Source organism: Amphiprion ocellaris, chromosome 20, assembly GCF_022539595.1.
Source record: "Amphiprion ocellaris isolate individual 3 ecotype Okinawa chromosome 20, ASM2253959v1, whole genome shotgun sequence".
NCBI lineage: Eukaryota > Metazoa > Chordata > Actinopteri > Pomacentridae > Amphiprion > Amphiprion ocellaris.
The window spans coordinates 29,893,272-29,906,362 of NC_072785.1; the positions used below are offsets into that span (position 1 = coordinate 29,893,272).

The 13,091-nt window shown below is 35.5% G+C and overlaps 1 protein-coding gene across 1 annotated transcript in view; it reads left to right on the forward strand.

Annotated features, from left to right (window-relative positions):
- esr2b (estrogen receptor 2b) overlaps positions 1-13,091 on the forward strand; it is a 181,261-nt gene that overhangs the window by 39,218 nt on the left and 128,952 nt on the right. The window contains exon 3 of the mRNA XM_055005587.1: positions 10,181-10,230. The gene's annotated coding sequence lies outside the window, so the exon portion shown is untranslated. The remainder of the gene's footprint in view (positions 1-10,180; positions 10,231-13,091) is intronic.

The window sequence follows — 13,091 nt, forward strand, 5'->3', positions numbered from 1 at the left end:
AAGTTCCCACCTTTGTGATTTCTGGATTCACAGTTTTGGCCTCTTGTTCTCACACGTTCTCTTTGGTTTTGCCCTCGACATGAATCGTCTGCTTTTTCCGGTGGTTTGGTCACTAATCATCGCCTCTCAGCTCCTGGTGATTTGTTAAGCGGCGTGTTTGGAAACCACTTCACTGCGTTGCTTGTTCAAACTCTGCGACGGCTTCAAATCAAGTCAAGATGCAGAGCCAGAGGGAGTGGAAGGGTGGTTTTTAGAAAGCCTGTCGTCCATATGAACATGTTTCAGTGTGTTAACCTGGACGGTATCAAAAACACCATAATCGCCCACAGATGTAATGAATACCGTTGAGTATATTTGAGCAACTTCAACATCTGTGTTATTTTAAACTAAGCGTTAGAGAAATGAGGTGTTAAAAACAAAGACTTTATTGTCCACCCATAAATCATCAACACAGCCAAAGTTGGAGCGTCTCTGTTCATGGTAGTTATTATAATTGTAAGCAAAAATTTACATACAGTTCTAGAGACCGCGTTTATTATCGAAGTTTAGAGTTTTAAATGACTTCTATAATGGAATTTTCTGTGATGGACTCTTTAAAACACAAGCGTCTTTGTCACAAAAAAACCTGAACAAAAAAAACAAGCAAACAATCATGTAATTGGACTGTTTCATAGATTTATTAAAGGCCTGCTGGAAATACGAAAATATACTTGCAGCAGTTTTAATTATCAGTTTTTGTGATGTAGAAAGTTACGGTAACCAAATTTTCTTAGTTTCATGGCCTCTTACCTTCTCCCGAGTGATTACGTTTGACTACAGCTGCTGACTCCTCTGAGCCGATTTAAATAGAACTCATTAGATCCACTCATTAGACTCAAACACTGTGAAAGTCTGAGAACCTCAGCATAGATCTGAATAAACAAATCATCAACTTGAACGAGTCAGAAAGTCTCTAGGAATAATTTCAGAGCAGTTTCAGATCCTAAAATCATCTGTCAGTCTAAAGCTCAAGGTCCAGTTGTTTGGAGGAGAGAAGGTGAGGCCTTCAACCCCAAGAACACCAAGCCTACCATCAAGCATGGAGGTGGCAGTATCATGCTTCTGGACTGGTATCAGACTGGATGTTGGACTGGTTTTGGACTTTCTTGGGACTGGTTTATGTTTGGTTTCAGTCTTGGTTCTCCTGGTTTTTGGATGTGATTTAAAGTTGATTTAGGATTTATTTTACTCTGGATCTGGTCCTGGATGAGGACTGGTTTTAGACTGTCTTGGGTGGGTCTTGGACTTTTTTTAAGGAGTAGTTTAAGTTTTTTTTTTTTTTTTTCCACAATATTGTACTGGTTTTTGACCTTTTAGGACTGGTTTCAGACTGTATTCTGACTGGTTCTGAAATTTTTTTTGGACTGGTTTAGGTTTGATTGTGATCCTGGTTTTAGACCATTTTAGAACTGGTTTCAGAAGATCTTGGGCAGGTCTTTTTTAACCCCAAGAACACCAGACCTGCCATCAAGCATGATGGTGGCGGTATCATGTTCTGGATGCTTTACTCAATGGAATAATGAAGGACAATTACCTCCGCATTCTTCAGGAAACCTAAAACCATCAGAAGAAGGTTGGATTTTGATATTAAGGATATTATCTGTAGTTTAACAAGACAGGGAAAATCTGTAAAATAAGTTTTTAATAAATCATCTTTCAAGCCTAAATATATAATATAGTAATTTTTTTTCAGCTTTAAATACAGATTCAAGAATGTATATTTTTTACAGTCAAACATTGTGTAAAAGAACAAATTACCTTTTATAAAAATGCAGATTTTTGATGTGGACATTATTTACAATTTTGTCCTTTTATTATTTTATTTATTTTATAGGTAATATGTACATTTTTTGTAATTTTACTGGATATTACTTGTAATTTAACAAAGCAATTTTAAAATTTTTGATATACAACATATACACTGTATTAAAGTCAAATTTCCAAAAAAATGTTGTTTTTGCTGATTTTAATAAAGTAATAAAAATGATGAAATTTTCCAGTCAAATATTATGAAATAACAAATTGCTTTTTTATTTAAGATATTCAGATTTTTACATATTTTATTTTTTGTGACTTTATTCATTATTATTACTAGTTCAATTATCAAATTTAACAAAACAGAACACATCCATAACATATTAAACTGTTCAAAGATTTACAATAAAAAAAAAACAACCAAAAAACATATTTTTAGTGTTTTAAACATTTTCTGCTTTTATTAAGGTCAAGAACTGATCCCAGACTAGTTCATGTGACCTTTTACTGTAAAACAGGTTAACTATCAGTACCTCAGATGACGTGTTTTCTGGCGCTGAGTGTGTTTTGGTTTAACTCGGTGCTTCCAGTTGCAGCATAAACCTCACAGCTGATAATAAACCTGCAGCTTCAGAACAAAAACTTCTGGTAAACATCATCATCAACTTTAAGGATCTGATTTAGCAGCATGTTAGTCCGACTCATTGGTGTGCACGTGAGTGTGCACGTCAGCAGAAGTGTGCAGGTTGTTCTTATGTTGTCCACATTATTATACAGTAGATCTGCTGGAGACTGAGTGTATTTTTCTACTTATTTAATCATAAGAATGACTAAAAATTGAAGACATTTTGGAAAAGCAAACTCCCAGGTGTCACTTTATGAGAGTTAATGCCGTTTTAAAAGCAAAATAAACAGACAAATGTAGTAAAAGCACGTTTTCTATGATGTAAAGCTGCTTTTTAATGTGAAGCCAGCTTTTACGAAGCGCTGTTGTTTACAGGAAGTGTGTCAGAATTTGGTGAAGGAAATTTGCCTGATTACTGATCGTTGAGCACACACATTAATCTGAAGGTGACCTGGAGAAACTCTCACCAACTTATTCATGATAAGAGTGTTTGTTTAGCAGCCTGTAAATATTCACCGTGTTTAAAGTTAACGTCTAGACGGCCTGTTGTGGAGCGGCTGGAGCTGCTGCCGCTCATAATTAAGCTAAGGGTTGAAAAATCAATCAGAATCAGTTAACTCTTTATCTCCAGTAACTTCATTTTATGATCAAAGTTCTACCTTCATACAATGAATATTTCTAGAATTCCAGGCCCGAGAAGTACATACATGTGTTCAGATTTATCACCTTTTAATGGACTTTTCCCATCATTTCTAGACCATAGTTTCATGTCGCGACCAGACAAAACTGTCTCAAAGACGCAAGACAATCAGAACATCACTATAAAGGACAAAAATGAGACACAAACCAAGAAAGTGAGAGAAAAAAATGACAGAAAACAAGACAAATGAAATACGAAATACCAAAAAACGAGATGCCAAACAAGTCAACAAGACACAAAATGTCACAAAACAAGAAGAACGAGACTCGAAACAGGGAAGGAGAGATGTGACAAAAAACTGCCCCAAAGACTCCCAAATCAACACAAAACTGATGCAAAATGACAAAAAAATGACAAAGATGAGCACAAAACAGCAAAAACGAGACACAAAGCAAGAAAAGCGAGACTCAAAACTGGAAAAGAGAGACGTAAAATGACAGAAAAAATTACCACAACCAGAAAACAACTGTCCCCAAAGACTCATAAAACTCAATCAAATCTCACACTAAACTAGAAAAACAAGACATAAATCAGGGAAAGAGAGACATAAAATGGCAAAGACAACCAAAAAAGAAGAAAATGTCCCAAAGACTCACAAAACTGACAGAAAACAAGAACAGAAAACGAGACACAAAATGTCACAAAACAGAATAAATGAGAGTCAATACTGGAAAAGAAAGACATAAAATGGCTAAAACGACCAAACAAAATGACCACAAAGAGACAAAATTGTCCCAAAGATATGTACCTAACTACCAAAATCTCACACTAAACGACAAAAACGAGACACAAAACAAGACAAATGAAACACGAAATGCCAAAAAATAAGAAAAATTAGACTGAAAACCGGAAAAGAGAGATGTAAAATGGCAGAAATGACCAAAAAAATGACCACAAAGATACAAAACTGTCCCAAAGACTCACAAAACCGACACAAAAAAGTAATAATGTTCCATAGAATTGTCCATAAGCAGAAAAAATTGCACATATTCTAGTATATTTATAAAAACTTATCTTGCACAGAAGTTTTAAATGTACAAAACATGAATTATTTGCGGCTATAAATGTTGTTGCACCATGAAGACGTTCCTTCCCCACATGTATGATCTGCAGACACACACACATGAACACACCTCACTGTGATTACACACCCACTCACACACACCCTTTTATTATGGACGGCTCCACACCAGAAGAAAACCAAACCCAAACCTGTCATTAGTACCTGAGACTAATGCACTAACGAGCAGCTGAGGCTCCGTCCAGATACTCAGGTCTACCTTTAAACAATAAAAGTCCATTTATCTATAACTCTGATGGTCTTATTCTGTGAAATCGGCCTCTAAAAATCATCTAAATCCAATTATTTTAACCCTAAAGCCCAGAAAACAAGTTAGTCTCCAGATCCTCCAAACAGTCGGAGCTTGTTCTGGTCTCCACCCTCCAGGGGAATTATTCACATTTAAACCGTAAATAATGTTTAAGGCTTTAGTTCCAGTTTGGAAAATGACCTTCCTATTTCCTCCCAGAGCCACTAAATTACACCCAAACTGATGTTTAGCAATCAGATGTTTTTGGTTGTAACTTTCCATTTTCTCCCAGCGAGGAGTTAATGCTCAGGCTGCTGCACAAATGTAGAAAGTAAGTTGTTTTTGCAGTGCATGATGGGAGATTTCAGCCTCTTCAACCCCATGACCCTGAATAAGGATAAACATGAAACACTGTGAAAACAAACCATATCTACTTGGACAAGTTACTGGTATTTTACAGTTTTTCCCCCAAAGATAACTTTATTTTTTTTTACACACAGTTGATGTTGTTTGAAACACAAATGATCCATTTTAAAGATAGAAGAATGGTTGTTTCTTTTCAGATTTTTCTTGTTATCTGAAATTACAGATATTATCTCGTAAAATCACACACAAAGTATTAATTTGAATTTAAATAAAATGAGCCAAAACTGTGAATAATATCCACATTAGAAATTAATTTAAAACATTTTTTTTGTGTGTTTCACCATAAAATGACACTTTATTTACTGTATTTATCATACTTTTTATTAATGTATTATATAACAAAATATACAAAATTTTTAATTCAAACAACACCAAAAATCTGTAAAATGCCTACATATTTTTTAAATGCAGTTTAAAAAAAAGTGTCTTGTCATGGTTTAAAGTCCGACGTGTCATGGTTTAAAATGACTCATGTCATGGTTCAAGTTGAGTCGTGTCATGGTTTAAAGTGTGTCATGTCATGGTCTAAAATGTGTCGTGTCATGGTTCAAAATGCGCTGTCAAACAAACAAAAAAGGCCAAAGCGATAACTAAGATCCACATCAATTAAAAATACCAATTCATTCCTTTACAGTGTTTGAAAAATATATATAAAAATATAAATATATTAAAAAAAATCATTTTTACAGATATTTTGAGTTATTTGAAAGAAAATTTGTATATATTATTAGAAAAGTATTAAAAAATGATAAATCATTTTTTCATTGTTCCACCTCCAGCCCCTGTATTTTTACTAATTGTAATTATTTTTCTTTTTACGTTTTGAGCATAAAATTTGATTGTTTTTACAGTTTAGATTTTAAAAAAGCATTATTTTACAGATATTAGTTATTTTCACAATTTATTTATTTTTTTTAAGTGAATTTATTTAATGTTTTGGTAGTTTTTGAGCATCACAATAGTCTAATTCCACCATCATTGTTTGTTTGGTTTTTTTGGCACTTTTACTGTCAGATTTTCACAGCTGTTTTTTTTCTTTTTTATTTATTATGTTTTTTTTTTACATTAGAGCCTGAATAAAATCCATAAATCAAGTCACAAATTCACAGCTCCTTGAAACATTATAAAGCAAAAATCATTTTAAACTAAATCATGTGTAAATGTGTGTGTTACATATAGATAGACTTTAACTATGTGGTGATTTCATTCACTGAAATGAGCCTGAAGCCGTTTGAACCTCAAACTGATCATTAATGTTTAATCGTCTGAGTTTTCTCTGTGGCAGCAGCTCTGCAGTTTACATAACCAGGTTTAAGGTGTGTCCTAATAACTAATTATCAGGCACAACTTTCCACTGAGTCGCCATAGCAACGGTGGAACATTTTAATTTATTTTGTGTGGGGAGAAGCCGGGAGAACAGTTTAATGAACGTTATGATCTGAGACATAATAAATGTTCTACTTCCTTTGAGTTTAAAATATTTTAACATCAGCAGGAATCTAGAAGAACTTTTAATAATTAAAAGCTGCTTCATTCTAACGTGAAGTTCAACAGGTCAAAATTACAATTAATCACACTGAGGAAGAAAAAATTGATTCATTTCATCTCTGAGTCTAAGTAAAAAAGTGTTTTTGTAAGTTTCCTTTCTGCAGTTAGTGTTTGTTTGAAATGAAGTATTTGAGTTTATTTTCTGGGCTTTCCCCAACACTCCCTGTAATTTGGACATTTTACGTGCACTGCTTGGTTTTACCTGGATGTCCTACAAAACTTCTTTCATCTGCTGGTTTCCCTTTTTTTTTTTTTTTTAAATTATCTAAAATATGAAGTGGCCCAGTGAGACAGTAGAGTGAGTAAGATGGTGTCAAAGCCGAATAAACTAGTCTACAGGCTCAAAACAGCCATGAATAGACAATAACTCCATAAAGAAACACAAAAAAAACTAAAATAGATTTAGAATGGCAACAAAGGGAGTCAAAATTACCACAGCTAGACTCTAAAATGATAAAAACAGGTCTCTTAATACTCAAAAAGTGAAATAAAGTTGCCAAAAAGGGATTCAAAATGAACAAAGGGGGATTCAGAGTCCCAAAAATTACTCAAAATGACCAAAAAAAGTCAACATGCCTCCAAAGGGGGTCAAAATGGCCAAAAATCGAGGCAAAGTCACCTCAGAGAGTCCGATTAACCAAAATGGTACTCATAATGTCCAAAAAGGGATTCAAAATGACAACATAACTTAACACGACCAAAAATGATTCAGAATGACCACAAATGGAGCCCGTATCAGCAAAGATGAACTGTAAATGACCAGAAGGAATTCAAAATTACGACAAAATAACTTAAATTGACCAAAACGTATTCAGAATGACCACAAATGGCTGACAAAATTATGAAAATGACAAAAATTATTTATTATTAGTTATTCAAAATGACCATAGTAGGACCCAGAATCACCAAAAATGGATTCAAAATGACAACATAGCACCTTAAACAACCAAAAAGAATTCAAAGTGACCACAAGGGAGTCTAAATCACCAAACATGAATTCAAAACAATGAAAAATGATTCAAAATGAACAAAATGGGAGTCAAAATTACCAAAAAGTGATTCAAAATGACCACAAAATAACTTAACACAACCAAAAAGGATTTAGAAGAACCAAAAAGGGTCAAAATCAGCAAAAACTAAGTGAGCATGATGAAGAAGGATTCAAAATGACCAAAAGTGGATTCAAAATGACCACAAAATAAATGAAATTCACCAAAAAATATTCAGAATGACCACGAAGGGAGACTTGATGACAAAAATAAACTCAAAATAACGAAAATGATTCAAAATGACCATAAAATAACTTAACAAAACCAAAAAAGATTCAGGATGACCACCCAGGGAGTATAAATCACCAAAAATTAACTGATAATGAGCAAAAGGGATTACAAACGACCGATGTTGGACTGAAAATAACCAAAAAGGATTCAGAATGACCACAAATGGAGTCCAAATCACCAAAAATGAATCCAAAACAATGAAAAAGGATTCAAAATCACCATGCGGGACTCAAAATTGACTCTAGATCACCAAAAAATGATTCAGAAATAGGCAAGATGGGCCTGAAATTGACCTGAACCAGCTGCTGAGCTCCAGCTCTGACCTGCAGTGACTCCAGACTGGATCTATTCAGCCCTATGGAGGTCAAACCATCTGTCAGATGTTTAACCTTCTGTTCTGTGACTTTGCTAGCGTGAGAACGTGGAGGTTATCGCTTCACAAACCGGCGCTTTGTAGTTTCTGCTGCCGTATTGGGACGTCTGCGGAGGTCGAACAGAGTAAACTAGATATGCTTGTTTAGTGCGTGTGAGAACGTGGAGGCCGTCATTTCACAAAACCTCATGACTGAAACGATGTGTGTGCTTTCAGAAGTCCTTGAAGGCTGCTCGTAGCTGTCAGATATACCAGTCTGACTCATTGTTTACGGCTCGCCACAAAGCCCAGCGAGGACCTGAGGACTTCCATTCGTCAAGCCTCCAAGGCTGATTAGACCCGTGCTGAGTTATGGTGGGAACCAGCAACGTTTCCTCCCTCATGTAGACCCGAGTTCCTGCTGATAACAGAAAGCCTCGGCGTGTCTACGTGCATTCGAAGGCCTCGCTGCATTCATATTGGTATTAATAGATTTATGGGATGTGGAGGAGCCTTATATAAACCAGGAAATACACATCAGAAGGAGCTTCCTCCCAGTGCCACTTACTCTGTTTCCATTCAATCACTGCTCTGACACGTGGGCAAGCTTTCTTAACTCCAGCGATGGGTTTGAGGCTTGGAACTATTGTTGTGGACGTGATGTGCTTCATATTTTCCCATCATATGTAGTATTGCTCAAAATCACTAAAAGGAAACTTCAAAATGACCCAAAAATGACTCAAAATTCCTAAATAATTACTCAAAGTCACGAAGAAGGAATCTGACATAACCAAAAAAGGATTCAGAATGACCAAAAATTAACTCTAAATGTCCAGAAATGGACTCAAAGTGACCAAAATTCTTTCAAAATCAACAAAAATGGATATAGAAGAACTAAGCAAAATTCAGAATCACCAAGAATTGACTGAAAATGACCAGAAATTGATTCAAAATGACCAAAAAGGATTCTAAATAATCAAAAATGATTTCAAAATATCCAAAAGGGGCTGCAGAAGAATAAAACGAGGTTCTTAGTGACCAGAAATGGACTCCAAATGACCAGAAATTCACTTACAATGACCAAAAAGTGATTCAAAATAACCCCAAGAGAGTAAAAAACAACAGAATGATTCATATTGACTAGAAATTGATTCAAAATTATCAAAAATGGATGTGAAATTACCTAAAATGTATTAAAAAACAACTAAGAAGGATTCAAAATAACCAAAAATAGACTCAAACTGGCCAAAAAATGATTTTCAAATAACTAAAAAAGAGAGATTCAAAATGACTCAAAGTTGATTTAAATGACCAAAACATAGGATGCAAAATACATTCAAAATGACCAAAATTGATTAAAAACGGCCAAAAACTGATGCAGAATAACCAAAAATTGAATGAAAATGGCCAACAAGTGATGCAAAATGACTAAAAGTGGATTCAAAATAATGAAAATGGATTTAAAATGGCCCAAAAGAGGTGCAAAATGACCAAAAATGTTTTGAAAATGACCAAAAAGAGGTGCAGAATGGCCAGAAATTTATTCAAAATGACCAAAAATGGATTCAAAAATAATTAGAAAGGGACTCAACATGAGGGCTGCACAGTGACGTAGTGGTTAGCACTTTCTCCTTGCAGCTAGAAGGTCCCTGGTTCACGTCCCGGCTTTCCCGGGATCTTTCTGCATGGAGTTTGCATGTTCTCCCTGTGCATGCGTGGGTTTTCTCCGGGTACTCCGGCTTCCTCCCACAGTCCAAAAATATGCTGAGGTTAATTGATCATTCTAAATTGCCCGTAGGTGTGAATGTGAGAGTGATTGTTTGTCTCTGTATGTAGCCCTGTGACAGACTGGTGACCTGTCTAGGGTGTCCCCTGCCTTCACCTGAGTCAGCTGGGATAGACTCCAGCCCCCCCATGACCCTAGTGAGGATTAAGCAGTGTATAGATAATGGATGGATGGATGGACTCAACATGACCAAAAAATGTATTCAAAATGACCAAAGAGACTCTTGATAGCAAAAAAGGGACTCAAAATGTCCAAAAATGGATTCTAAGTAGAAGCTGTGATAATTATCTCTGTGTTCATGTTACATTTATCTTTGCTGCTACATTCTTCTTCATTTCTTGACCTTTTTTCCTCCACAGGGACCGATGAAGTTCCTCCTCGGCCTCCTCTGCAGCCGCTCCTACAGTGTGTAAGTGAAAATATGTTCTCTCTAAATCTGCCGAGTTCAATAAGCCTTTAAACCGTCTAATGCATTAATGAAGACAAATGGATCTGTGTGTGCGAGCTCCTCCACCAATCTGCTCTGTTTGGTTTGGTCTCCAAGCACCGGGATCATGTTTGACGGCGGCTTAGGACCAAACAGAAAATGTCTTTGCACTTAAGGGGCTTTGCCAAGGTTCAGCCCTGTTTGTTCACCTGCCCAGAACACTGGCGCAGGTTTCTGTAAGCCGGACTAATTACCATGAAAAACTTCCACTGGAGAACACCATCGCATGTTCTGCTGAATCTGTTGAGTTTCTGGCAAAAGTCCGAGACAACAAACCTGGTTTATGTAAGCGCTGGTTTGAACACTCCAGTCTTGGTTATATTTCTGTTGGAGCTTGTGCTGAATGATCTCGTACAGACTCTTAGTATCAGGATCATGTCAACGGAAACAGGAGAATAACATGGCTGATTAACCAAAAATGGACTCAAAATGGGATTCAGGATGATCAAAAACGGATTCAGAGTGACTAGAAAGGGATTAAAAATGACCAAAATCTGATTCACAATAACAAAAAGGAACAAACTTGCCAAAATGGATTCAGAATGACCAAAAATAGATTCATAATGGCCAGTAAGGATTGAAAATAACCAAAAAAGAACTGAAAATGGCCAAAAATTGATCCAAAATAACTAAAACAGAACTAAAAATGGCCTAAATTGGATTCAAAATGACCACAAAATCACTCAAAATGGCCAAAAATGGAATTAAACATTATCAAAAAGGGACTTAAAATGGTCAAAAATTGATTAAAAAGACACAAAAATGGCACCCCAAAAAGAGCTCTACTCTGCTCATCATCTTTAGAAAGATGTTTCACCATGCTGAATGTATCTTCCAACTACTTGCTCCTCTGTTCACTGTTTCTGAACCATACTGCATTTATTTATTGAACCAGTAAGTTTGATTTTCCTGTTTGTCTTGTGACTGTTGGTTGCAGCTGAGTCAGTCATGACTTCTTGGTTGAGCTGAACGTAGAATCTGATGCAAATGGTTTATTCTTTGTGAATTTTTAAAACCAGACATGTCGGGGGGGAAAAAAAAGTGATTTTAAAGAAATGTCACAATTTTAAGCTTAGATTTGGTTAATTTTCTCTCATCAATTAGCCCAAGAACCATTGAAAAGTTGAAAATGTGACTTTGGTGTAAAAATGGTACTTTTGCAGATTTTTCAAAAGGTAACATGCCTTTGAAACCCATTGGAGAGTTTGTTGGTGCTAAATTTCAGACGTGCAAAGTTGTTTAAAGTGGTAGTGATGAGTTTAAACTACATAAAAGAAATCTGGAGCAGAAACTTAAACTGATCAACAGAAAAACCTTAGAAAACCACATTATAATAGCATTAATGGTGTTTGATGGACAGGTGGTCTGTTGGAAATGCAATAGAGAGTTGTAGAAAAAAGTGAAGCTTGATAGCTGAGTTGGTAACTTTGGAAATCTGACAACTACAGCAAGAAATGTAATATTAAATGTATGACTTGTGTACTAAAAGTAGGTATTTCTTTTCCTAAATTTCCCACCATAATAAATGTAGTTGTATCTGGTAACATCTAACAACAGGCCTGATTATCTGAGCAGCTCTACATTCCCAGCTGCCTCCTTCCTGAACACACTGTCAACAACACTTCAGCTCACCGCCTCCTAGAATCACCCTCCAGAGACGAAACCCTCCATCCTGCAGAGCTGGTGGCAGTTAGCAGCAGGTTGACAGGTTTACACTCTCTGGATGAGCTCTTAAGCAGCTCTAGTAACTGTTGGAGGGTAAAAAAGACACTTTAGCACTACCTCAGTGTCGCCACGAGTTGGATACCTCGATTTAAACTCTTTAAACAGTCAGTCTAAGTGACATTAAAGGGACTCAAAATGACAAAAATAGGATTCACAATAACCAAAAATGGATTGAAAATGATCACAAAGGGAAGTAAAACAGCCCAAAATGGATTCAAATGACCCAAAAGCGATTTGAAATAACCAATAAAGTATCCAAAATAACCAAAAAGGGACTCTAAATCACCAAATATGGATTTAAGTGACCACAAAGAGATTCAAAATAGCCGAAAACGTATCCAAAATGACTCCAATACGATTCAGCATGAACTAAAGGGATTAAAAATTCTCAAAAAAGGATTCAGAATGTCTAAAAAGGGTCGCAAAATCACCAATAAATGGATTAAATTGATCATAAAGAGATTCAGAATAACCAAAAATTTCTCCAAAATAACTAAAAAGGGACTCAAAACGGCTAAAACTGGATTCACAATAACTAAAAATGGATTTTAAATGACCACAAAGGGAGGTAGAATAACCAAAAATTGATTAAAATGACTGCAATTGGATTAGAAATGATGAAAAATGTATCCAGAATAACCAGAAAAGGACTCAAAATGGCTAAAATGGGATTCACAATAACCAAAAAAAGGTTTAAAATGACCACAAAGGGACTCAAAGTAACCAAAGATTAATTGAAAATGACCAGAAAGGTACTTAAAATAGTCAAGGATTCAGAATAACCACAAAAGTCGATTCAAAATGAACAAAAAGCGATTCAAATTGACAATAAAGGGATTTCAGATGACCAACAATGGATTCAAAATGGACAAAAAAAGATGCAAAATGACTAAAAATGGATTCTAATATACCAAATTTGATTGAAAATGGCTTCAAAGTTTATGTTATGATGACCTTTCCTGGGTTCATATTAAATTAGTCTCATATTAAACACTTTATTTGTCTCAGACTTGGCTGCCTCCTGTGGGTTTTAATTATCTCTTTGAATCTTTTGTGAA